At 41.1% G+C, this 23,081-nt stretch overlaps 1 long non-coding RNA gene across 1 annotated transcript in view; it reads left to right on the forward strand.

Moving 5' to 3' along the window:
* LOC138726057 (uncharacterized) overlaps positions 1 to 23,081 on the forward strand; it is a 48,075-nt gene that overhangs the window by 15,383 nt on the left and 9,611 nt on the right. The window contains exon 2 of the long non-coding RNA XR_011338347.1: positions 9,157 to 9,293. This is a non-coding gene — a long non-coding RNA (uncharacterized lncRNA). The remainder of the gene's footprint in view (positions 1 to 9,156; positions 9,294 to 23,081) is intronic.

Genomic DNA, 23,081 nt, shown 5'->3' on the forward strand with positions numbered 1-23,081 from the left:
TTCTCAGCATTCTGTTTCCAGCAGCATTTCTGGTAATTTTGCTGGATTTAAATTTTAAAACAGTAAGTTGCCTTTTTCTCTTATTCTATCATAAAACTGCTCCCTCCCCTCATGAAATTTCTCTCTCCTTAAATATGGTTTATGATTATTTGAGCACTGCCTATAAAGAATAAAAATGAGGCCATTTGTCTGTGAGCTACCAAACTGCCCACTGGAGTTCATCTGTGATTAAACTTTCACAGCTTTCTAACTTGGTGGAAGTTAAATTAGCTTAACCCTTAGCATAGTCCACCGGTGTCCAAAATACAACTGTGCAATAGGTGTTTGCAAACAGAAATCTTCCCTCCTTGCACTTTTTACTGCCTCTATTTCAAAGTTCTTGCATTAGAGTGATAAAAATCAATAGTGCTGTCTTCTCAGAAGGCAGAGATGTTGTTTATGGCAGATCAGAAAGGCTGTCCAAAAAGGTTTTCCAAAAGGGTATCCTGAATTTCAGCTCCCAAAGCCCATATTTAAGAATATAAATAGTTGGCCAATGTTCCAGAAGGCTGAGCATGACTTCTTAGGGTCTGTAGCACTTGGCTTCTTTCAATTGATAGCCAAAGCGATGGTGACTTTTCATGAGATTATATCACAGGGATGATATTCGGGTAGATAAATGCTATATAATCAGCTTGGAGGTGATAAGAATAGCAAACACCTGCAGGTGAAATTTAGAAGTACTCTATGTTGAATATTAAGTCTGGCTAATTTGGAGAAAAAAAAGTCAGTGTAGCTCTTCTTGGTGTCGATTGAAGTTTTTTGGTGGTGTTTCAAATGAGTTTCAGGCATATTAATGTCTATAAGGTTTTCACATCCTGGTAGACAAAGTCTAGGCTTTGAGCTATTGCTCATCCGTGGTCCTGCACGGAAAGTGCCTGACCTAGGGTAGCTCTGTGAAGCTGGAGGATAGAGCCACCATCTTCAGTGCGTTCTCTCATCTCTTTTGCTCCACTTGCCGCGATTATGGTTCTCCAAGGGCACTACGGGCAAAAGTTCCGTATCAGACTGCCTATTAATATTTATGCAGCAATTCAGCAGGTAATGCGTTGTTAAAATACAAGTTGGAAATGCACCAAATTTAATCACTTTTAGTACTAGAAATTATCTAATTCTACATCAGACAGAAGGGAGGGGGGCTACCATTACAACACCGTTTTTAACCAAGTTATTTGCTGGTTCTAACCTGGCTTGGATTAAAAGGGCAATAAATGCTATTGTGTAGATAAAGTTTTTAAAAGGAACGCAAGCCATATATGTGATATTGAATGCACAATGTTAACAAATATTTCAATACCTACCAGGTCACTATGTCCACTGATCAGCAGTGCCGTGTCAGTCTGTTCCTGCCTTCAAGTGCAAGGACTGCTCGTGTGCACGAGGACAGCAGAATTTGCCCTTTGTTGTTATGCAATTCCTGCTGCCTCAACGTAGAAAGAATATTTTTATCACTGGTATCGGTTCATTTTTGCAGCTGTCTGCTTGCATCAGGTTAGTAATATAAACTCTGTCAAAGACCAATCTTTCCCTTCCACAGGCTGCAAAATCCACAATTGTTATTTAGAGTTAACCTCCTAAGAAGGTGTTCATTTAAACTGTTTGGTTCCCCCCCAGATTGTCAGCTATTGCTATCTGAGGACCTCCTACTGCCTTTGGTCAAATAAGGCTCCTTTTGTTTTCAAGGAGGTTTTTTTTTCTGAGAACAAGCTCTGAGATATCATGCAAGCAAAATGAATGCAGTGAAAGTAAAACATTAATTAAAATGTATAAAAAAATGAAAAGGGAAATGTTCAAGAAGGGCATGGTGCTCAAATAGCGCACTTTTTTTTCAGGTCACTTGGCTTTCTGATGTCATTTCTGGCAGCTTCGTTAGCCTGGCTCCATCACATTCTGTTCTGAACCATAACATGATGGGAGATGATCAAAGTGAGAACTCTAAAAGCTCAGGACATTTAAAAAATGTTCTATTCTGGAAATTGTTCTAAAACTATAAACAGATTACATTAAAAATCTGTGTTACTGAACATGGTTGCTCATCGCCCTTTTTTAGAAGAAGCTATTGAGAAGTTTGGGTAAACAGCCTTGAAGTCTTTATGATGGCAGGCTGAAAATTCCTCCAGAATTTTAGGCAACCCGAGTCTCTCTGAAATATAATATAACCCATTTCTGCCATTCGACGCGTTGTTTTAATCTTTATACTTGAAAGTAGTAAGCATATGGGTCAGATCACCCACTCCTGCTAATGGACACAATTCTGTGGACTTCGGTGTCCAATTATGCCAGCTAAAGATCTGACTGTTGCTGGGTTTTATTTCCTTATTTTTCTTGTCTTTCTGATCCTTGACCCTTTATCAAAGGAACGCCGTCTATAATATGATAATAATATGAAATTCTAGGCTCACTTTCTAACAATATATATCCCAAAGAATTGTAAAGATTCTCACCTCTATATGAAAAGCAGCTGATAAGCAGTTTCAGTCGCCCGATTGTCTTTGCTTGGCACAAGGGTGAGACTCAGGTAGCTCTGCCTGGAGCTGCAGTGGAATATTAAACATTTTTGCATTTCCATGAAACAATTGCTTGGTGGGATGAGCGAGTAAATAAACTCATTGGTAAGTCAACAAAATGACAGGAGGCCATTTTTCCTAATTTTAGGCACATTTTAGTGCTCAGGAAAGTGAGAAATTTTTGAGTTCTTTAGGGCCACGCATTCTGGTGCTCTCAATCAGAGCTAGGATGTGGCTGAAGCTGGAGGCAGAAATATATAGGCGGTGTGACACCTTAGGTACATAATGGAGCTACACAGGAGTGTAAAATGGATTTAGATCTACAAGCGGGATTTGACTATCTATTTTGATTTATGATCTGAATATAAGTGTGTATTTTAAGGAGCCATTAGAGTTTGTGATTTGAAATATGCAGAGAGCAGCCTTCCCCTCAGCCTCGTGTAGGAAAGGGCGATGCAGGCTCCTTGCAGAGGCACATTTACCTCTTTATAGTGGAGAAAATGGCAGAGAACCGTCTGTAGCAAGAAAACCCTTCACATTAGGCTCTCTACACCAAATAAATGATGGAGTGGTCAGGAATGGCATGATCCCTCTCTCTCACTGCGGCACTTGCTGAGAAAGCAGGTATTCCCTGTCTATTTTTCCTTTCCTATGTTGTGCTTCACTGTAAAGCCTGTATTCTAGGTGTATTTTTAATGTAAATTAGCATTGTTGCTGTTGATAGGGCCACACAAATGCTTGAGAAGGGCAGGGACTTGTAGGTGCAAATAAAAAAGGCGTAGGAGGAGCAAGTAACTGCTGGGGCACTTGGCCAGAGCGTGACTCGAAACTTGGCTGTGCGAGGGCTTGTGAGAGGCAGACAGGGCTAATCCCTTGAAGACTGTAGTGAGAGATATTTTGGCACATCCCAACCTCCCCTGTCCCCCATCCTGCTGCAGCCGTGGAGCTCCTCTTCTTGGGTGGCAGCAGCAGTTGCAGCTGGTGACCCCCATTCGGTGCCCTCTGGCTCTGCCTTTGCCGCAGCTCTTATCATTCGGACAAACGCCGCTCTTGTTTACAATAATGTAAATTTGGAGCAACCCCTCTGCAATTTCTCCCGTGCAAATATTGTACTCTGTGTAATTCCCATCTCCTCCTTCACACAGATGGAGCCTGGGAGGCGAGGGAGGAAAACCGCTCTCTCTGACTAACCGTGCATCGACCTTTTTGGCTGCGAGCCCCAGGTGACTGCACTGGCCACACAGTCAATCTATACAGATACAGGAGCTGCTGTTGGCCTTTTTTTTTGCCTCTTGGTTAGCAGCACTTCCCTTCCCAGCTCTGAACCCAGCTATAACACAGGAACCACGGGTGCAACCCGCAGTTTCTTTACTGCACCTCATTATTGCTGCTCCAGCCCTGAGAAAAAGGCTGCCTGGCCATGACAAACTGTGCGCTGGCTCTGTGATTTGTGTAAGCTCAAATTTTCCACTAATTCACTTATATATACTAGATGGAAAACACAGCCTCGGGGCTGCTATAAACCATGCTGCTGGAGCCACAAAGGGCCGTTCTGCCAGCTGGGGAGTCGCTGGAGCATGCCGTGTGCTGGGGCTGGAGGAAGGAGTAAAAGCGACTTTATGCACTTGTCAGAGAAGCTGAGGCGTGGGAGTGGATCCGGCCCCTCCGTGCAGCGCAGCTCAGCTCCTCGAGCCCGAGCTGGCGTGAGGATGTGCTGGCTGGAGCCAACACCGCGTCGTGGCCACCACGCCGGCTCTGGATGGACGTTGACTGCCTAAAACCAGCCACTGTTTTGGGCTGCTGGTTGGAAAACATCGTGGCTCGCTGCCCTTTGCTCTCCTGCCGCCTGAACCCACCCTAGTGCTTTGTTTTGTGCCACGGTGCAATTCTGCAGCTTTCATTTTCTGTATAACCCAATGATAGACAATATAAGACTGTTTTCTTTTCAGAGCAGCAGGAGTGCCTCATTGGCTGCCTCCCCAAATGATTGCGTCTCGTTACAGTTAGCTGTTGACCTGTTCCTTTAATGTTACAAGTCTGCATCCAACTGCTCTCTTAAGCCAACCTACTTCCTTCTTTTTAATGAAATTGTCCCTTTAGCCTTCTTCCTGGACTGGCTTTTTAACAATAACATTAGAAACAGTCTGCTCAGTTCTTTCCTCTGCTAACACCTTGCCCAGAGCTAACTTGCGGCTTCATTCTGTCAGCTGTAAGATATAGATATACTGTTGTCTTAATTACTCATATTTCTCCTGCTGCTCATAATTCTGCTAGTTCCACCAAAGAGCTCTTCAGAGAGCTTTACTGCTTCCCTTTCCCTTTCTTTGGGGGTTTAAAGGTTGTCAGATATATAAACGATCCTTGTTGCAGAGCTTTGGTGGTGACAGTGTCCTTTGTGGGGAAGATTTAGGGGGATGGGAGACCTAAATGTGAATGTTTTTAGACCACATCTCCGTGGAAGGAGAGAATACAGATAGTGCTACCTTGCGGAACAGAGCATCAACGAGTGTGTTTGGCAAATCCCTTCTCTAATGAATAGTTAGGCAGCTGTTTCATCTGCATCTTAAAGTGTGGATGCTCTTTAGTGGATAACACCTTTGGCCGAAGTCCTTTACTCCTGGGTATTTGAAGTCCATGCTCAGTTTTATCAGATACCTACCTGAGATACCTGCCTCAGTGCTAGGATACGTCTTAGGATTCAGCTGATTATCTTAGTTCGTCTTGGTGGCAGGCTCAGGAAGCAGTACTGTGGGTTCATTGTTAATTGAATAAATTATGAGGCTGTCAAACTGCCGTGGTTGAGCCTGTTCCCATCATAAAGCCGCTTGTGCTGATGCTGTGGCTGGAGGTGGGGCTGGGCGAGGTGTGCTGCTCACACATGGGGCTTAAGCCCTCCTCTCCAAGTTTTTTTGTAGTTGCTTTTTAATACTTACCTGATGGAAATGCTGTACAAGCATAGAGGAAGAAACATTTCCACATCAGAGAAGTCAGAGATGGCAACACCAAAGATAACACCCAACTCCGAGGTTTAAATTGACCTACTAGCAGCAATAGGCAAATAAACAACAGACTGTAGTAAGTTGTGACCAAACTCTTCCAGTAGCTCCGATGTGACTAAAGAGTGTCTGAGCAAGCGTGTGGAAATAGATGAGAACTTAGTAAGAACAATTAGAAAGGAGTAACTGTCTTCTGCATGGAGGAATAGCAGGGAAAAATAGGTCTTCAAGTTATTGCTCTGCTCTTGAAGAGCTGAAAGGGATCAGAGTAGCTGTCTTGGACAATTCGAGCTTCACGTGGTGGCTTGTTTCAGACCGTCACCTATAGGAAGCCCATAGTCAGGGAATGCCATGTGAATAACACACAGTGAAAATCCAGCCCCAAGACTGGACAAAAAGACTGGTGAAATCTGCCCTGTTAAGAATCCAAGTCCCCTGATGTTTGCCACAGGCACCAGGACTCCACAAGGAAGGACTCGGGGAAGCTGGCAAGGCCCTTGGCCATCAGTTCAGCCTGATGCTGCTGCGAGAGCTGGTGGCGCAGCTGAAGGCTGCAGAGTGCAAGTGGCAAGCACATGTTTCATTCTATTTGTTCAAGCTTTCTTCTTGGAGTCCCAGCACTGTCTCCTGAGAGCAGCTCTGAGGGCACGGTGGCTGGTTAAGTAGGTGGTCATGCAGCTGCTTTGGCATCTACTCCATCCTGGCAGCTACTCTGCACCAAGCAATTTGCTGCTCAGTGCATCTTCTGCAGTGATGTCAGACAAATAGCTTGACCTTGTGCCTCAGCTCTCCAAATGTAAGGATGTTTCCCTATTAACTCCTCTCTCCAAACCCAGGGGCTGTTAAAAGAAGTAGGTCTCATGACTGTGTAGTACTTGGATGCCATGGTAATGTAATTAGCTGCACAGTAATCTTACTAAAAATGTCCTTGGTGGAGGAGAGGATGGGGTGGAGGACTCATTTAGAGGATGGATGTTAAAGGGGAGGAAGTTTCCAGACCTGTGGCTTCACTGCAATTTGGCTGCATTAAAAAATGTCCTTTGGTGCAGATGTGAACCCAGAGGTTCAGCACATGATGTTTGCTACCGGTGGCCACGTGAGAGAGAATGCAGCAAAAACTATTTGAAGTGTTAATATAACACTTAATATAACAAAGGTTATATAACAACTTTCCACCCCCAGCAAGCCTCTTGGAATTTTGATATGGTATTTTGGGCTAAACCCCCTCTTGAGCTGATGTATAACTTGCAGTGAACGTCAAGAAAGTATTCCTGTTACCTTTGTTTTCCCTTTTTCTCCCTCTTTCTCATTGACTTTATATATGGATCCAAGAACTTTGGGGCTGCTTAATGCAAAGGAGAGAGGCACAGGGTTCTGTGTGGAAATCGGAACGCTTCGGTGCAGGAAAACTCTGCTGCTGATTATTTTATCTCTGTTACTCTGCCAAACCCCCAGACTTTCAACAGCCTGGGTGTTTTTTTTGCCTTTTTATATCTGCTAGGTCTTTTTCCTCCCTACCCTCAGGATGACCCCTGGAGCAATGGTTGCCAAATGTTACCCATATTAAGCACGAGGATGTATATCACATCCTCAAGCCACACGCTCCGGAGCTGTTAAAGCCCTTCTACTGGAGCAGCAGGCTGTGAATTGTCTGAAGCTTTTGGAGTTAACACTTTCGCCCTGGTTAGCTGGAGGTTAGTGTAGAACCGTGTCACCAAATTCTTCTCAGCTGTATCCTTACTGCTGCAGTGAGGAAGAACTTGTTTCTGTCATTTATGCTTAACCCTACTGTGCGTTTACACGAGAAATGATAGACTGTATTTGTGGGTTAATGAAGAATAACCACGGTAATAAAAAGTAAGGTTTCAAAGCAATAATCAGAGTATTTTTTTAAAAATAGGTGAGATAGTACGATGATGTAATGAAGGGCAAACTTGAACTCTGTGGGAATTTGGTGGATTTTTTTTATTCAGATGTTGTTCTCCTTTATTCAAATTTTCTTGCACGCTAGGTCAAGGTATAGGCAGGCATACTTTCCATCCTGATGAATGAAACAGAGCTCAAGGAGTTGAGCTGAGATTGGCTTCCCCTGCAAGAAAGATTGCTCTTTGTTGCTTGAATCATAATTTTAAGGCATGAAAACTATTCATCAAGAAAGCAGCATTTTAACTCCTTACATCTTGCAGCCTGATCTTGGCAGAGTGAAAAAAATCCTCATCCACTGAAGTTGATCAGAGTTGTAATAAGTCTATAAGGTCACCTTGATTACTGTACATCAATGTGGTCCCGACAGTATGTTCTTGATAAGACAGCCCATCGCTGTGATTTAATCCAAATCTGTATAATCGTATATAATCCACATAATTCAAATATACGCACCAAGGATCCAGTTTTATTGCTGTACTGAGAGGAGGGAAATCTTGTGTTGTCACAAGTCATGCTGACATCAGTGGGGTTTCTTATTGATGTAGGACTTAGTGCTGGCACATGCAATTACAGCAAAATTTGGGGTTTAGCATATTTGCAATTTGATGTATCTTTAGGAGGCAGTTGCTTTGAGGTAAGTGGGTAAATGAACTCTGGGCCATGTCCAACAAAATCTCTGACTGAGAGTTGTGCCTGGTGGTCATTTCAGGGAAAATATATACAATAATTTGGAAGTATTTTTTGGGCAATTAAAAAATCATAAATGTTTTGTTTATATTTCTGACTTAGAAATTGCACTTTATATAAATTATCTATAAAAGAGCCTGTGCTCCTCCCAAGGCGTTCTTGTTTCAGAAATGTTTCAACAACAAATAAAGATGTTTGTCAGCATAAGTAATACACAGACATTATTGCAGTGTTACTGGTTACAATTTTCATGTTCAAGTTAGCAGTATCAGATCACGCTGCGTTTATGCAGCCGTTTGTTAATGTGATGCACATGCAGCTCTGTGGCCAAATGCCACATAGCCCTGAATCCAAAAAACCTGCTTGAACCCATGGGTAACTGTAAACATCTGAGTAATCCTGTTGAAGTCAGTCCGTGCATCCGTTAACTACACAAACTAATCCTGAAAAAGTTATGAAGAGGAGAAAAAGAAAGCCCTGTGCTTTCCGAGCAAACGAAGTTCCACACGTGCCTAAAGTTAAATACCAGAATGAACAAACCCTGCATGATCTAAAAGCGTGAATCCATATTCGTAGCCACAGTTTATCAGTTACCCAGTGAAAACAAAATATAAGGTGAACTGTTTTCAGCTTGCATACTTTGTCCCCTCTGATGTGTTTCTGACTTGACCTCTTTTTTTCCCTTTGTGGCTGTTTTGGATTTGTTTTGATTGTAAATAGACATACACAAGAGCAAGAGCCAGATAATTTCTTCTGGCCAGCTTTGCCAGTAAATCACTGAGCTATGTAATTGTGTTTGTATGAAATTATGCATTTTGAACTTGGGAATAAGTAAAATGGAAACAAAAAGTTGATTTTTGTAAATAGCATCATTTCTGGGTGAAACTTTAGTTTTGACTCCCATACTTGATAATTTTGATCATTCTTTCAACATTGAATGAAAAGCGAACTACAGAATAAATCCAAGCAAAACTGGTAATAGTTTCTGGTTTGGCTTCTAGGTGGAGTTGAATACGATGCCGGTGTTTGTGGTTAACTACAAGCTATACATATGAAGATGGTGGCATTCAGACACGTACACAAACAATTGGATTCAGACAAATTGGATACAAAACACTGACCAGCATGAGAAGAACAGGTGAGAACCCTCGAGAGTGAAGCTGAAATAATCAGTTTTTTGATGGCCGGGAAAAATATTTCTCCAGTGACACAATAGATCTTCTATTAGAAACTCAAAATACTAATTACAATCTGCCTAAAGACTTATTATAAATGAAGTGGAGATAGAAACATGTTTATATTGTGGGAAGGCTTATTTGCAGATAAGCAGGAAACCAGTCACACATCTTCACAAACATAATTTTAGCTGTTTTAATTAGCAGGTTTGCTTTGATTTAATTTAATTCGGCGATTCCTTCTATCTTTACTGACACGTGTGCAAATAAAATGTGCTGACCCGACTTCTGACATCCAGTTTCCTTTTTCATTTCTGTTTTTGTTGTTGTTGATTTCGGCAGTGTTTACGGGGAAATGATGGGGTCAACGCTTCCGCGCAGCGTGGCCAACAGATGTAGCGTGGGGATGACAACTCTACGTTTGAGCGGTCTTTTGTTACCCCAGCACTGACTGATTGCTGAGGTGCTGGAAGCCAGGGTGTCAAAGGCCATCAGAACTCCTAGAAGCCTCTAGATCCCAATTCTGTTAAGGGTTAGGCTGACAAAAAATATGCCTTTTTTTTCCCTGTAGCTGTGTGTGAAAGGGAGTGAGCTTTTTTGCTAGAGAATGAGACCCTAGAAAGAGGCCCCGTGTGTGCCTTTAGCAAATTATTGTAGCTTGTGCATCAACGTTGGCTTGAAAAACAAGGTTTAAAAGCTGTCAGAATTCATATATTTAATGTTGGGAGAGTTGGGTGTTTTATTTAACAGTGAAAGTAGTTATTGACAGAATAAAAATACATAGTTCAGAATAAAAATACCACATTAATGTACTGACAAAAAAATCCTTGTTGACTTTGCTGAGCTTTTTGTTGGTCTGAGCGCTTGGAAACTGTTTTTTCTTCTTTATGTCAGAAAAACAATTGCTAATACACCAGGTGCTGTTCTCCCCTCTCTCTCTCCACCCCTCACTTTTGCCGTGTCTCACAGCTGTATGAGAGGTAATTAAAACAATCACTGAAATGTTTCAAAGCTGTTGTAGCCTTTAGTTGACTTTTAAAATTCTTATTTGAAGAAGAATGGTACAATTAATTCGTATCTGGCTCAGAAAAGTGCTCTTTGCTTGAGCAATGGACTTTACAACATTGCCAACAAAAAGAATGAAATTAATATTACACTTGCCTTTATCTAGGGTTATTCTGTTAACTGTTTTATACTGGAAATTAATTTCAATATCATACAGATGTCTACAATTCATGAATGCAGCAGTTCTAGCAAGCAGTCAGATACCACGATTATGAAGAAGGAGAGCTAAAAATAATGATTCAAAAGGAGTAAACTTGCCAGGACAATTAACTGAATCTGCCCTTAGATAATAGAAAGATGACGTTTATATTCTTGGACTGTAAAGTATGTAAGACTGAAAAGTATTATTAAAGGAGTATTGTGTGGTTATTTTGAAAGGAACAGTAATTTTACAGTTTCATCTTTCTATTGAGAAAAAATAATTTAAAGACTATGAGAAACAGAGACTTCTGGACGGGCAATGTTTGACGTTGAAACACTCTTCTGTTTTTCTTCCCTCTCTCTATCTTTTTGGGTTTCAGTTCCCTACTTCAGCAGCAGGATTTGGGAAACTTGTAATTTGTTCGTTATGGAATGCTTGGTTGATGGGATGGGGATTTTATTCCTAAAATAAGTTTTGTTGCAATATATTATTTTTTGTTCCTTAAAAACAACCCTTCATCTCTGCAAATGGATGTGTTATGTCAGCGTAAATTGTTTCCTTTTTACCTTCCTCTGCTCCTTTTCTGGTTTGCCCCTCTTAGGAGGTTTGTACTCTCTGGCATGGGCAGGAGCAGTGGCAACTGCTGCATACAGAAAAGGCAAGTTCAGGAATTCTCAGCATGAATGGAATTGGTTAAGGCTTCAAAATTACTCATTAAAAAAAAAGCCATGTAGGATGAAAGGTTTTGCATATCACCTGCTGGGTTATGGGGAACCCTTGCCTGATATGGCCATGTGCATACAGAGCAAGTTTTAACACGTGGAAAATCTGACAAATACCAGAGAACAGCACAAATCAAAAGTGTTGATACCAAGAAATTAAAATGATGACTCTTTCTCATTAATTTTAAAATAAATACCTATTGCTATTTGTGCAAATAGCTCCTGTTGATTAAAGACAGCATCTTCTCTTCCTCTTTCTTTGCTCCTTTGTGAATATTTCTAACCACACACAGGTATTGTGAACAAATTTGCAAACGACGATAAGAATAAGACTTAAATACTCATCTGCACCTCTGCATCAACACAACTCAATCTGACAGTATATTTTTGCCAGGTGGAACAAAGAGCGATAAATTAGTTTTGAACATTTATGATCTTGCATTATAAAGACTGCAACAGACCGTGTTCAAAATCAGTTGTCAGAGTGATGGGGGATTAATAACTCCAGTACTGTAACCTTTTACGTATCTGCAGACCAGCTAAGGGCACATTTCAAGATCTGCTGCCATATTTCATTATTGCAACTTATATTTGAAAGACCTTTTTGATGCTTAAAAAAAGAAACAGATTAGTTTTTAGTAGAGCTGGGTGAATAACTCACAATTAATAATTCATTCAGTGAATTTTGCCTTTTATTCTGTGGGAAGAATAAAAAAAACAGTTGTCAAAAATTTTCATGAGTTCTATTGACTAGTTGGGTTTTTAAACCAAAAGTAGAAATCAGAATCCTGGGTGTGTTACTTACTTGTGATTGATAGGTCATGTGGTAGCGGTTAAATTCCCCAATTAAGGGAGGAGAAATAGTAGAATAAACTCAGTGTATTTAAAAAACCCTTTCAACATGCATGTAAGCTTAAAATCATTTTTTAAAGTACTCTTGCAAGTAAAAATCTAAGTTCATGAAAATTGTTGGAGAGGAAATGCAAATGAGGCAGGAACATGGCCAAACCAAGTTCATTACAAGACACAAATGTGTTTCTGTAGACTCCTAGAGTATTTTCCAGCTGTAGCTTTCATTCCTGAGCCCCAGCACTCATTCTGGGAGAAGACTACAAAGTCTTGGGGATAATGATGGGAATAAGGTAACTGGGAGCTTTATTGGATTCCGAAGCTCCTCAGATACTGTGTTGTATTTTACGTTGCTGGAACATTTTATAACAGTGAAACCACATGAAGAGCTGTCATCGTTTGGCTTGCTTCACCTCTTGGCTAGCAAGTTTGTGTCCCACCAATGTGAGTTCTACTGGGCTTAAGGCATCTAAGGATTCTTCTGCCTTTTTTTCATGTATGCACTTTATTTTGGTTTCTTCCTAAATAGAGGTAAAACAGTTAAATATTTCCCAACAAAATACACGTATGTAATCTCAAGGGCAGCGCATACCATCGAACTGTCATTTCCTTTGATTAACCTTCACCTGACCTCCCTCCCTAAGGCGGTCTTGGATCCTTTTGTTCCTCCATTTAAGTACCACGCTCTATCAGGTGAGTACATCTGCCGTTCAAGAGCTGCCCATTTCACTGGAGAGCTCAGTAGAGATGTTGGAATGGAAAACTGCAGGATCTGTCACAGATTAGACGGCCCAGGCTGATGTGCAGCTCTGGTATCGCTCGATGCTTATATCCAGAAATGAAAAGGAAGCAGAACTTGCATAACCACAGCTGAAGATAGCTGAATTTTGACTGTGTGTTAATTCTTTTATGAATTATATATAATATTTAAGATCATAAAAGGATTATCACTGAGATCAACAGGACTTTTCTGTTGCAATCCTCTCATGTTGTCAGGAAGTACCAGTTTGAGGAGAATAAAATTGTGATCAGGAGAGGGTCAGAGGTAATGGATCAGCTCCTTTATAAAGGTAGAGTTTGGAGATTACCACGGTAGTTCACTTCACCATTTTGAAACCAAATAGTCTTGGTTTTAATCTCAATCTTTTTTATATAGAGATAGCAAGAAAATGTAAATTAAAAGGGCAGAAGTAGGAACACATAAATACAGCATTTCAAAATGATTCATGCCTATAAAGTTCAGTCCATCCAAACTGGACTTTTTTGGATGGCAGCTCACGAGAAAAGCTGATGCTCTGTGTCACACTGTGGGACAGTATTTTTTAAAGTCATGAAAATTCATCTAGGGTGAATAATATGAGATTGAAATATTGAGTCCAGTCAGATCACGCATTTGGCTGACAGCAGTGAAGAGCAAAGCCTGCGTAGCTTCTGCTAATGTTATAGAATATTTTTCTTGAAGGGTAATAAAGGCCATGTGTGATGAAGCATCTCTCCATCCCAAAGTAAACTAGAACAGTGGCTCATGGTTGTTCCCAGCAGTAAAACCAAACACCTTGATTCTCAGTTTCATTTGACTGATGCAACTTGTGTCTTTTCCCAACAGATTAAAAATATGCAATCAGAAGCCTCAGCATCGTATCAATTCCTATGGATGAGGATTGACTCATCCCTTAAGTCAGTCTTCGATGAACGAAATAGGTCAGGCTTCCTCAATATTTCATCATCAAGCATACTTTACAGATCTGATATGAATTTTATAGATATTTTTTGCCCTTTCCAAGTTTGTCATTTTTATATTATGCAGTTTAAAATTTGAAGACCAGAATCTGAGTATGGAGCATTTCATGATTTCTGCTTAACCCCCAAGATCGTGAGACTCATCAAAAAAACAGTGAGTTTTAAAATCAGAATGCATTGTAGTATAAGATTTCTGTGCAAACACTGAATGCTGGATCTGTCCCTTCCACAAGGAGTTTATAATATGTTTTTTAAGCTTTTATTCATGCTGGCTTTTTTCCTATTCTGTCAGCTAAATTACATTTTATAACTCGCGTGGAAGCAGACATCATTACAGATGCAGAGCAGAGATGCTGGTGAGAACTGCCAACAGGACGGGGTTGGTGAGTCTGTACCAGTCAGCAGCAAGGAGGTCATAGAATCATTAAGGTTGAAAAGACCTCTAAGATCATCAAGTCCATCCAGTCATCAAGGACCTTCCCTGGTGTAAACTGGTCTGGTTTACTTAGGTTTTTTTTTTTAACTACTACCTAGAAAAAGTCATTATATAATTCCACAGGAATTATAAAAAAATCCCAGTTTTGGAGTAAGTGTGACCTGCTATTGTCCCTCTTTAGGTTTTTTTGGAAAGGACTCTCCAGAACAAGCATTTTCTATGAAGTCCTCTCCAAAACTGCTCTCCATGAATGGTTCGTAGTGACGGAGATGTACTCACCTGGTGTGCTGAAGTATTTAGATGGAAGAACAAAAAGAAACTGAAATTGCCTCAGGGACTGAGGTCAGGTGAAGGTTAATCAAAGGAAATGACAGCAAAATGGCATTCATGGCTCTTGGTACATTTTTAATCATCCCCTTTTCTTTCTTGTAGAAGATGCAGAAGGTGTATAGCTTTTTACCATTTTATTTAGTTAGGCATGATTTTTATTTTTGTCTTGACTATTTTAAAATATCCTTTCTTCTAGATTTCTCTCATAGATTTAGCTCCTCAAAACTTGCTTTGCAGTGTCTTAAAAATGTGTGTGGGAAATGGAGAATGCATGTGTGGGGGGAAGAAGAATGTTAAGAAAAGGGAGTAATTTTCCCCAGAATATCTCTCATTTTATCTTTGCTTTCTAATGTGATAGATTTTGAAGGATTTCTAGAAGTCATGAGTGTAGCGAATAAATACTCAGAAAAGCTAAATATTCACATTGTTACACAAGTGTCAGGCTAAATGAAGTCCACGAATGCAACAACTGGAAGCAAGAATAGTTTCTTTCAGGCTGTGCTGATTTACAAGTAATTACTCTGAGTTTAAGTATAGATGTTTGGTGTATTTTTTTTTAAAAAAAGTAATGATTACAATGACATTTTGAAGTCACCTCTTAGTTGGTGGACTGGTGGTTACATATTGATTTTTGTGAAAAGGTCCCATTTAGAATTATACAATAATCTGTGTTGGAAGGGACCTTAAAGCCCTTCTAGTGCCACCCCTGCCATGGGCAGGGACACCTCCCACGGGATCAGGGGCTCCAAGCCCCATCCAGCCTGGCCTTGAACCCCTCCAGGGACGGGGCAGACACAGCTTCCCTGGGCAACCTGTTCCAGCTCCTCACCACTCTGATAGCAAAGGAATTCCTCCTTCTGTCCAGTCTAAATCTGCCCCTCTCCAGCTTATCCCCATTGCCCCTCGTCCTGTCACTACAAGGCTTTGTAAACACTCCCCAGTTTTCTTGTAGCCCCTTCAGGTACTGGAAGAAACGCTTTAGGAACATTTCTTTTCCAAGCTTGGAGTTGTCCCTTTACGCCAGTCACCTTAGATAACTTCAGCATAACCACAACAGGAACAGGAGCAACTTTATGTAACTTATAATTGCCTGAGGCTACTTTTAAAAAATGCGAGCAATGCATTTTTTTTTTTTAACCCAAGCCTGTTGACATAGTTCCCTTCCCCCAGGATGCAGGGAGTCCGGGAGGGTGTAGATTAAACCCAAACGGCTCTCAGCTGGGGTAGCTTGGCTGCACAAAAGTGTTCCCCCTGCTCTTTAGATCACAAGCTACAAGTATGATGCACCGAGCAACTTCAGAGATAGAGATGGGAGCCAAGCTTAGGTGGGACCTTGAGGTCTTAAGTGTTCGGAGAGGAACGGGTGGCTTAAAGAAAACATCTCACTGCAGAGCCGTGCTATACGATCGCCTCACTATACAATCACATCTGTGAGCTGCGGTGAAAACAAGTGATACTTCAAGCATACGTTTTCTCTACATCCCAGGGAAAAAGAATAAATAATCTGGAAGTCGTCTCTTTGTCGCTGCGCTGTTTATGGCTGTGATTGCTACTGGTAATGTGGCACTTTCCTGCCAGATCCCACGTAGCAGAGGCTGCCACATGGATGCCAGATGGGTGTTTGCCAGGGAGCTGGGGAGGAGGAGAGCCCTGCTCCACCCCGCAATCGCCAGAAAGCCTGCCAGGAACCTGTTGGGAAAAATAGACATCTGGTCAAAAATGGGAAAAATGCATCTGAAGTCACTGGGTGGAGGTTGAGCTGAGTTTGCATCTCAAACCCCAGAGCTCTTCAGCTATGCGGGGAAGGGCAGAGGAACCTGGCTGGGGAGGCTGAGCATCGGTAATTGGAGCACAGGGCACAGCAACAGGTGATTGACTCTGCAGGCACAGATAGATGAGCAACCTGAGTATTTTCACGTTTACAGGGGTTGACTCTGTGATTTTATGACGCTGTAACAATGTCAATGTTATGTTTACGGAGGGGCAATTCACTTTTTGTAAAGGCTTTTGTGACATAATCAAGGTGTGAAAGAGAAATGAGCCGAAATAGGTGAAAACATGCTGAAGTGGATAAAGTTTCACACTATTTTTGGGACCTACAGGTGTCACCAGATGTCAAGCGAGTTGGGAATAAGCTGTGTGATAACCTTCTGCCAACTGGGTCATTGCTGGTTGGATGGAGGCTTCTCCAGGTCCTTTGCACCATTGGTTCTTGCAACAGAAGCAGCAGCTAACCAACTCTTGTCAAATTAGGTGAGGTAGACACCCTTCCTGAGGTTATTTGGTGTATTGTGTGATGTTAATTCAATGGTTAATACACGCAAAAATGGAGGGTAACATCTTCTGTGAGATTTTAATCTGAAAATGCACTTTGAGCAGCTACTGCCTTGAATTTTCTGCAGTGGAAGGATGGGCATTATCTGAGAGAGGGCATTAAAAATAATGATTTTTCTTCATGGGGTTAGTTTAGAAACATGACCCAGAGTAAGAGCTAGCTGGAAGGAAATACCTTTGCAGTCAGAGATGTTGTCTATACCAGAATCATCAGAAATTCAGGAGAGCTGTGGCTGCCTGGGCAGCCCTGAGAGGCTTTGGACAATTTGCTGTGGCCACCTGTGGTTTAGTTTAGAAAATGTTTCACTATTTTACCCTGGCATCTGTTCAAAGTACTAATTCTGTGGATCAGTGTCTTTCAGATGAAGAAAGTGAAAGCCTTTTTTTGCCCCTGGTGTCTGAGTAAATTGATATCAAATACTCTAATGAAAAGACAACTGTTGTCAGCAGAGGCAAGCAACATGAAAATCTGGGACAGGAGGTAACTTCATGATGGATTCTACATCCTCAGGGACTTTCTGGGCTCTGAGGATTAATTTTCTATTACATCCATGTGTGGGGCTTTTCTTAAATACACTTCCACTAACAACTTAATACGTTTTTTTCAATTACAACACCATAAAACACTACAACTCTTTGTCGTTCTGCCACTTAGAGGCCAAAGCCTTCATCGTTGTAACTGTCATTGCCACCTTTTACTTTTCCCTAAATGAAGCCTCTTTTGGCTGCCCCACTGAAGCCAGGCTTTTGAAGAGAAAGAGTATTCTGCACAGGGGAACCCCACCTCCCTTGGGAACTGCACTTCTGTACATTAGGAAAAAATTCTTCACAGAAAGGGTCATTGGGCACTGGCAGAGGCTGCCCAGGGAGGGGGTTGACTCACCTTCCCTGGAGGGGTTTAAGGGACGGGTGGACGAGGTGCTGAGGGGCATGGGTTAGTGTTTGATGGGAATGGTTGGACTCGATGATCCGGTGGGTCTCTTCCAACCTGGTTATTCTATGATTCTATGATTCTATGATTCTGCAGCAGTTTTTTAGTGAACCCTCATTTCCATGATAGCTGTCTTGATGTCCTGCAAGTGCATTTTAAAGACTGGAGAAGCCTTTGCCAGAAGTGCCTCTTCTCATTATTTTAGTTCGTTTGCTCGAGATTGTTACTTGTTTTATCATATTTATTTATACATTATTTATTTTATTATATTTATTTAATATATAGGTTATCATATGAATGCATTCACAAAAACATGGGGCATCCATGCTTGACTACGACAGGAGACAGAGCCAGAGCATGACAGATCAAGAGGTTCCTGCAGCAATTCTACACTGCATATGAAAATGATTTTTTAGGGTATGACAACATGTGAGCCGATGTTTTATAAATTAGTTGGATTTGGGTAACAATGAATTACAGCCCACTGTAGGAAAGTGGTCAGTAGCTCAGATAATTCATAATTCTCCACGGAAGCGTAGCAGGTTGGAGAAGAAGTAGATAGTGTAAGATGCCTGAAAATGACCTGTGCACTAAGGAGAGTCATAGAATAGAATCATAGAATCATAGAATAACCAGGTTGGAAGAGTCCAAAGTGTTTGTGAGGCTGTGTTCACCTTCTGGAAGATGGATCAGTGTTGCTGGTCACAGTGTCACTTCTGGTAGAACAAGGTAGAACAAGGTATTAAAGGGCTTCTTTGCCTGGGGACTTACTGAACTGTTTTGCTTTTGTGGGCACCAATGAGGAAGAGATGCACTGATTTTACAACACAGCTCAGAATTCTTTTATTTGGGAAATACTAAGCGAGTAATCTGCCTTTTTGGTCTATTTTTTTTTAAATTATTTTATAGCAAAGTGTATTTTTAAATCCAGAACAAGACAAATTGAGAAGTTGGAGGCAATGTCTGGGGACATGGGGAGATGCCCGTGCAGGATCTTGCTGTTCCTCTGGATAAATGAGGGGTTCCTCGTGCAGGCTACGGGCAGGTTGGGATTGGGACCTGCACCCCCCAGCCTGGGTAAAGAGAGATTGATTGGACGGTTGGTACCTGCTGGAAAATAAAGCTGCCCTGCTGCTTTCCCACATGTTTTCTATCAACTCCTTCATTGAAGAAAACAGGTAAAACCTTTTCTGAGGTGATGTTCATAAGAAACAGCATCATCATGTGTCAGTGTTCAGACCATAAACCGATCAGGGTAAATCTTTGTTTACTTCTACACCTCCATTTTATATAATAAAATTGGAAGAAAATTATGGTCACAAAACTTGATTTTTGCCTCGATTCTGGTCTTCCGTACAGAACTACCTGACAATTAACATTTGTGTATGCCTTTTGAAATATCTGACCTTTGGGGAGTTGACAGAGCTATAATATTAGTCTTTGTATGCTAGCCTGGCTTCTAAACTCCCTGCCTAGTGGATGTAAGTTCAGTGGATACAGATCTGAAACTTGATTTCCTCAGTATAGCTGCATTAGCATTCAGCTGTGGGTATGTAAGATAATAGTATTAAAAGCAACCTTCCATCCTGTTGTCATGGATGCAGCACAGCCCAATCCTGGTAGCGGTATAGCACCAGTCTTTGTACAATCTCATTTTTATCTACAAATTTTAATTTAATTATACCAGAAATTCTGTAAGGGTGTAGAATATATGATTTTATTTTCTGTTTTAAACGTTAAAATGTAAGAATTGAGCAGCTCGTGTTCTTTGTCCAGTGCTCCCTTTTTTTTTTTTTTGCATTCCAAGTATCTGTCAGTATTAGTTATGAGACTGTGTGAAATAAGTAGCCATGAAAGATGCCTGCTTTTATGACAGAATGAGTGGTTTCATGAATTTTAAAGGAGCACATTTGTATTTTCTGTTCTGGAACTACATGGGCTACTCACAAATATGACAGAAGATAATTGTTTGAGGAATTATGATGCCTTTCAAGATTTTGCAGGATATTACTATTTTCATAATCTTTCATTTATCAGGTTATATGGCTTGATTTATTTATGTATGTAATTTGGAAATTAAAGTACTCCCATTCTGTCAGCATAGGTACATGTTTTCTTCATATAGCTCGTACTCCTGTTAGCAAAAATAATGAATGTGCTAATTTTTTTGTCAGTTACTAAAGAAACGTGTCAGAATCGGAGGGAAGTCAGGTATTACCACGTGGACCACGTGAGACAATATGGAACGGTACATATTACTCCTTCAGTGCCTCGGGATGGCGGGAGCGCATATTTCAACGTAGAGGACTGGCTGCGCCACCAGGCAGTGCGTGCACGGCAGTTTGTTAAGATTTAAATGAATGCATTGTTAGCACCGGCTTCAACAGGGATTTTGTATGAGTGAGTAAAGGCTTCAAGCCTTTAATTGACTAAGAAAATCTTTTTAGTTGTGATTACAGGGACAGATACTCAGCTGGTGAGAACTGATGGTGCCCCATTGAATCAATTTTCATAGCCTGTCTGAAGTCAATGGAGCAGTGCTCATTTATAACCCGGTACCTGGCCTGTTATTATAAAAAAAACACTTCAAGTCTGATATTTGAGTGGTACGGTAACCGTTTACTGGGGAGCTGCTTGACTTGGCTTAAAAAAAACTCATCAAAATTGGTTGGTAATGTCCTTGGGCTGATAAATTCAGTGTGGTGAGCTATTTTGATTTGGTTGGGAGTTTGAGTGTAGAAACCTATGACCGTGTCCTATTTGCTTGAAAGCATGTTGATGTATCTGCCATACTTTCATATTTAGCATAAGGTTGTCTTTTTAAAGGCTAAAATGAGGCATCTCTGTATCTGTACGAAGCATCTCTGTATCTATATGAAACATCTCTATATCTACGCGAAGCATCTTTTAAAGGCTAAATGAAGCATCTCTGTGCTCTTTTCTGTTTTGTTCATGAAGTATTTGTGGTTTCTTCTGTTGGCCACATTATCACACTTTCCATCCAGTGATAACTGCAAGGCAGGGTTTTCTTTTATAGTAAAAAAAAATATCCAAATATCTTTATTTATTAAACTTGTGCACAACGTCTAGATTTTTCTCGCTGAGAATCCCCTCTCAGAATTCTGTGCACGCCCATAATTAAACCGCTCGGAAGGTGCAGTCAGGAGAACTAGGCACCAACATTATGGAGTGAAAATTAAAGAGGCAAAACATCAGTGTGTCTACTGTATGTGCCTGCTGTTAGACACTCAAGCATGGAGAACAGGATACACCTCTATGGATGGATGGCTTTCCTTATTAAAAAAGCACAGTAGGACACACAGTAGGGGAATGCACTAAAACAAGGCTTTGTAGTAATTTCCTTGAAAGAAATTTCCCAAGACAGCAACTTGAAAAGCTTTTAATCTTATGACTAGCTATATAGTGAGTTTTACTGTAGGTGGTATGAAAAAAAGACCATTAGATTACAGCCGATCTGGTAGAGCTGGTCCAAAGCTTCTTCCCTTCCAGCCTTTCTTCTCTAGAAAAGGATTAGACTTCCCTTGCTCTGAAAGGAGGATTGAATAGATCAGTCGAGTTCAGGCATATTTAAGAAGTTTACATACATGTCTCTCAGGTCTGAAATGTTAAAAAATAGAAAACACACCTTCACCCTCTGAAATATTCAAACTGCGACACTGAACAGATTCATTAGATCAAAGTTTCTTTTACATATCGAAATCTGACCTGTCACTCATCTTTTTGAGCTGATATTTTAGTTTAAGTCTCTGAGCAGCGTCCCTTACTGCTTGGGAGGAGCATAAAGCGTTTCTCGTAAACTGCTGGAGCAGTAGCCTCCACGACTGTGTCCTGGAGCAGCTCTGTGCACAGCAGATTTTTCAATGGACTTTGCCTGTTTTCTGCTATTCCACGCAGCTATTAAACCTCAAAGTGAAAATAAAAAAAGTGGCTGGAGATGTTCTCATGCTGATACTCTGAAAAGCCGTTGTTTGTACAATAGTTACCTGAGAATCCTTTAACAATGTGAGTGTGGGCTCTGTGCTGTGCCTGGTGCCTGTTTATGTGTCAATGGCCATACTCCAAAATCCTTCAGTTTTTCCTCAACCAAATCCTCTCACTGTTTCAGTGACAATGAGGTGGTGGCTCCTGACGCTCAGTAGAAGGAGCTGTAGGTGCAGCAGGTGCTGCTCACCCTCTCCTCCCAGTACAGCCAGCAAGGAGCGGGGTTCCCAGCACCTCTGTGTGTGAGCATCAGCAGTGAAAATTTAACATCTTGTACCTATCTCGTGTCAGCCACTATGAGCGGAGAACAGGGAACGAACATGTCTGATAATGTGTTTCACATTGAAATAATTAAAGAGAATTGTTGCTGGAGGGAAATTTGCCTTTAAAAATTAACCCTGACATCTCTCTGACAATTTGGCTTATTATAAGACATTCTTTTTTCTTTTTTTTCTCTATTTTTTTTTAAGTTGTACTAAACTTGATATGCATTCTTCAGGACCTAAGCAAATGTTCAGCCTTTGTAGTGATAGGACTAGGGGCAATAGGTACAAACTGGAGAGGGGCAGATTTAGACTGGACAGAAGGAGGAATTTCTTCACTACAAGAGTGGGGAGGTCATTGCCCAGAGCAGGGGTGGCTGCCCCGTCCCTGGAGGTGTTCAAGGCCAGGTTGGATGGGGCTTGGAGCCCTGATCCAGTGGGAGGTGTCCCTGCCCATGGCAGGGGATTGAAACTGGATGATCTTTAAGGTCCCTTCCAACCCAATTTATTCTATGATTCTATGAAAACTTGCTTGTATGAGCAGTCTATACTCAGACGAGTGGTCTCATCTATCTTCCACTGACCTACTCACAGGACTGGTGTTTAAAGGGGGGGGTCTGAAGTAAGTGACACATTCTGCTGTGCCCTGGAGCCTGCACTAGTTATTATTGTTTGAGTCTGTCTCTTGATTGCATATATTGCAGCTTTTCATTACTCGAGGTGCCAGTTTTGAAATCTGGAGGTTGTTCCGCAAGCAGCCACTGAGTGTTTGCTTCTTCACTTCTTTTTATGGTGAGAGAAGGCCTTGGAAATCAAAAGTAATTTCCATAAAGGACTAGAAGTTTAGAGGTGTTCTTTTTGATGGATCTGAAGTATTTTAAAACAAATATAAATGCCTATAAAAGCAGTACTATTTATTTTTAGAATTCTAGATATG

The sequence above is a fragment of the Phaenicophaeus curvirostris genome, chromosome 13 (genome assembly GCF_032191515.1).
Source record: "Phaenicophaeus curvirostris isolate KB17595 chromosome 13, BPBGC_Pcur_1.0, whole genome shotgun sequence".
NCBI classification, from domain to species: Eukaryota; Metazoa; Chordata; class Aves; order Cuculiformes; family Cuculidae; genus Phaenicophaeus; species Phaenicophaeus curvirostris.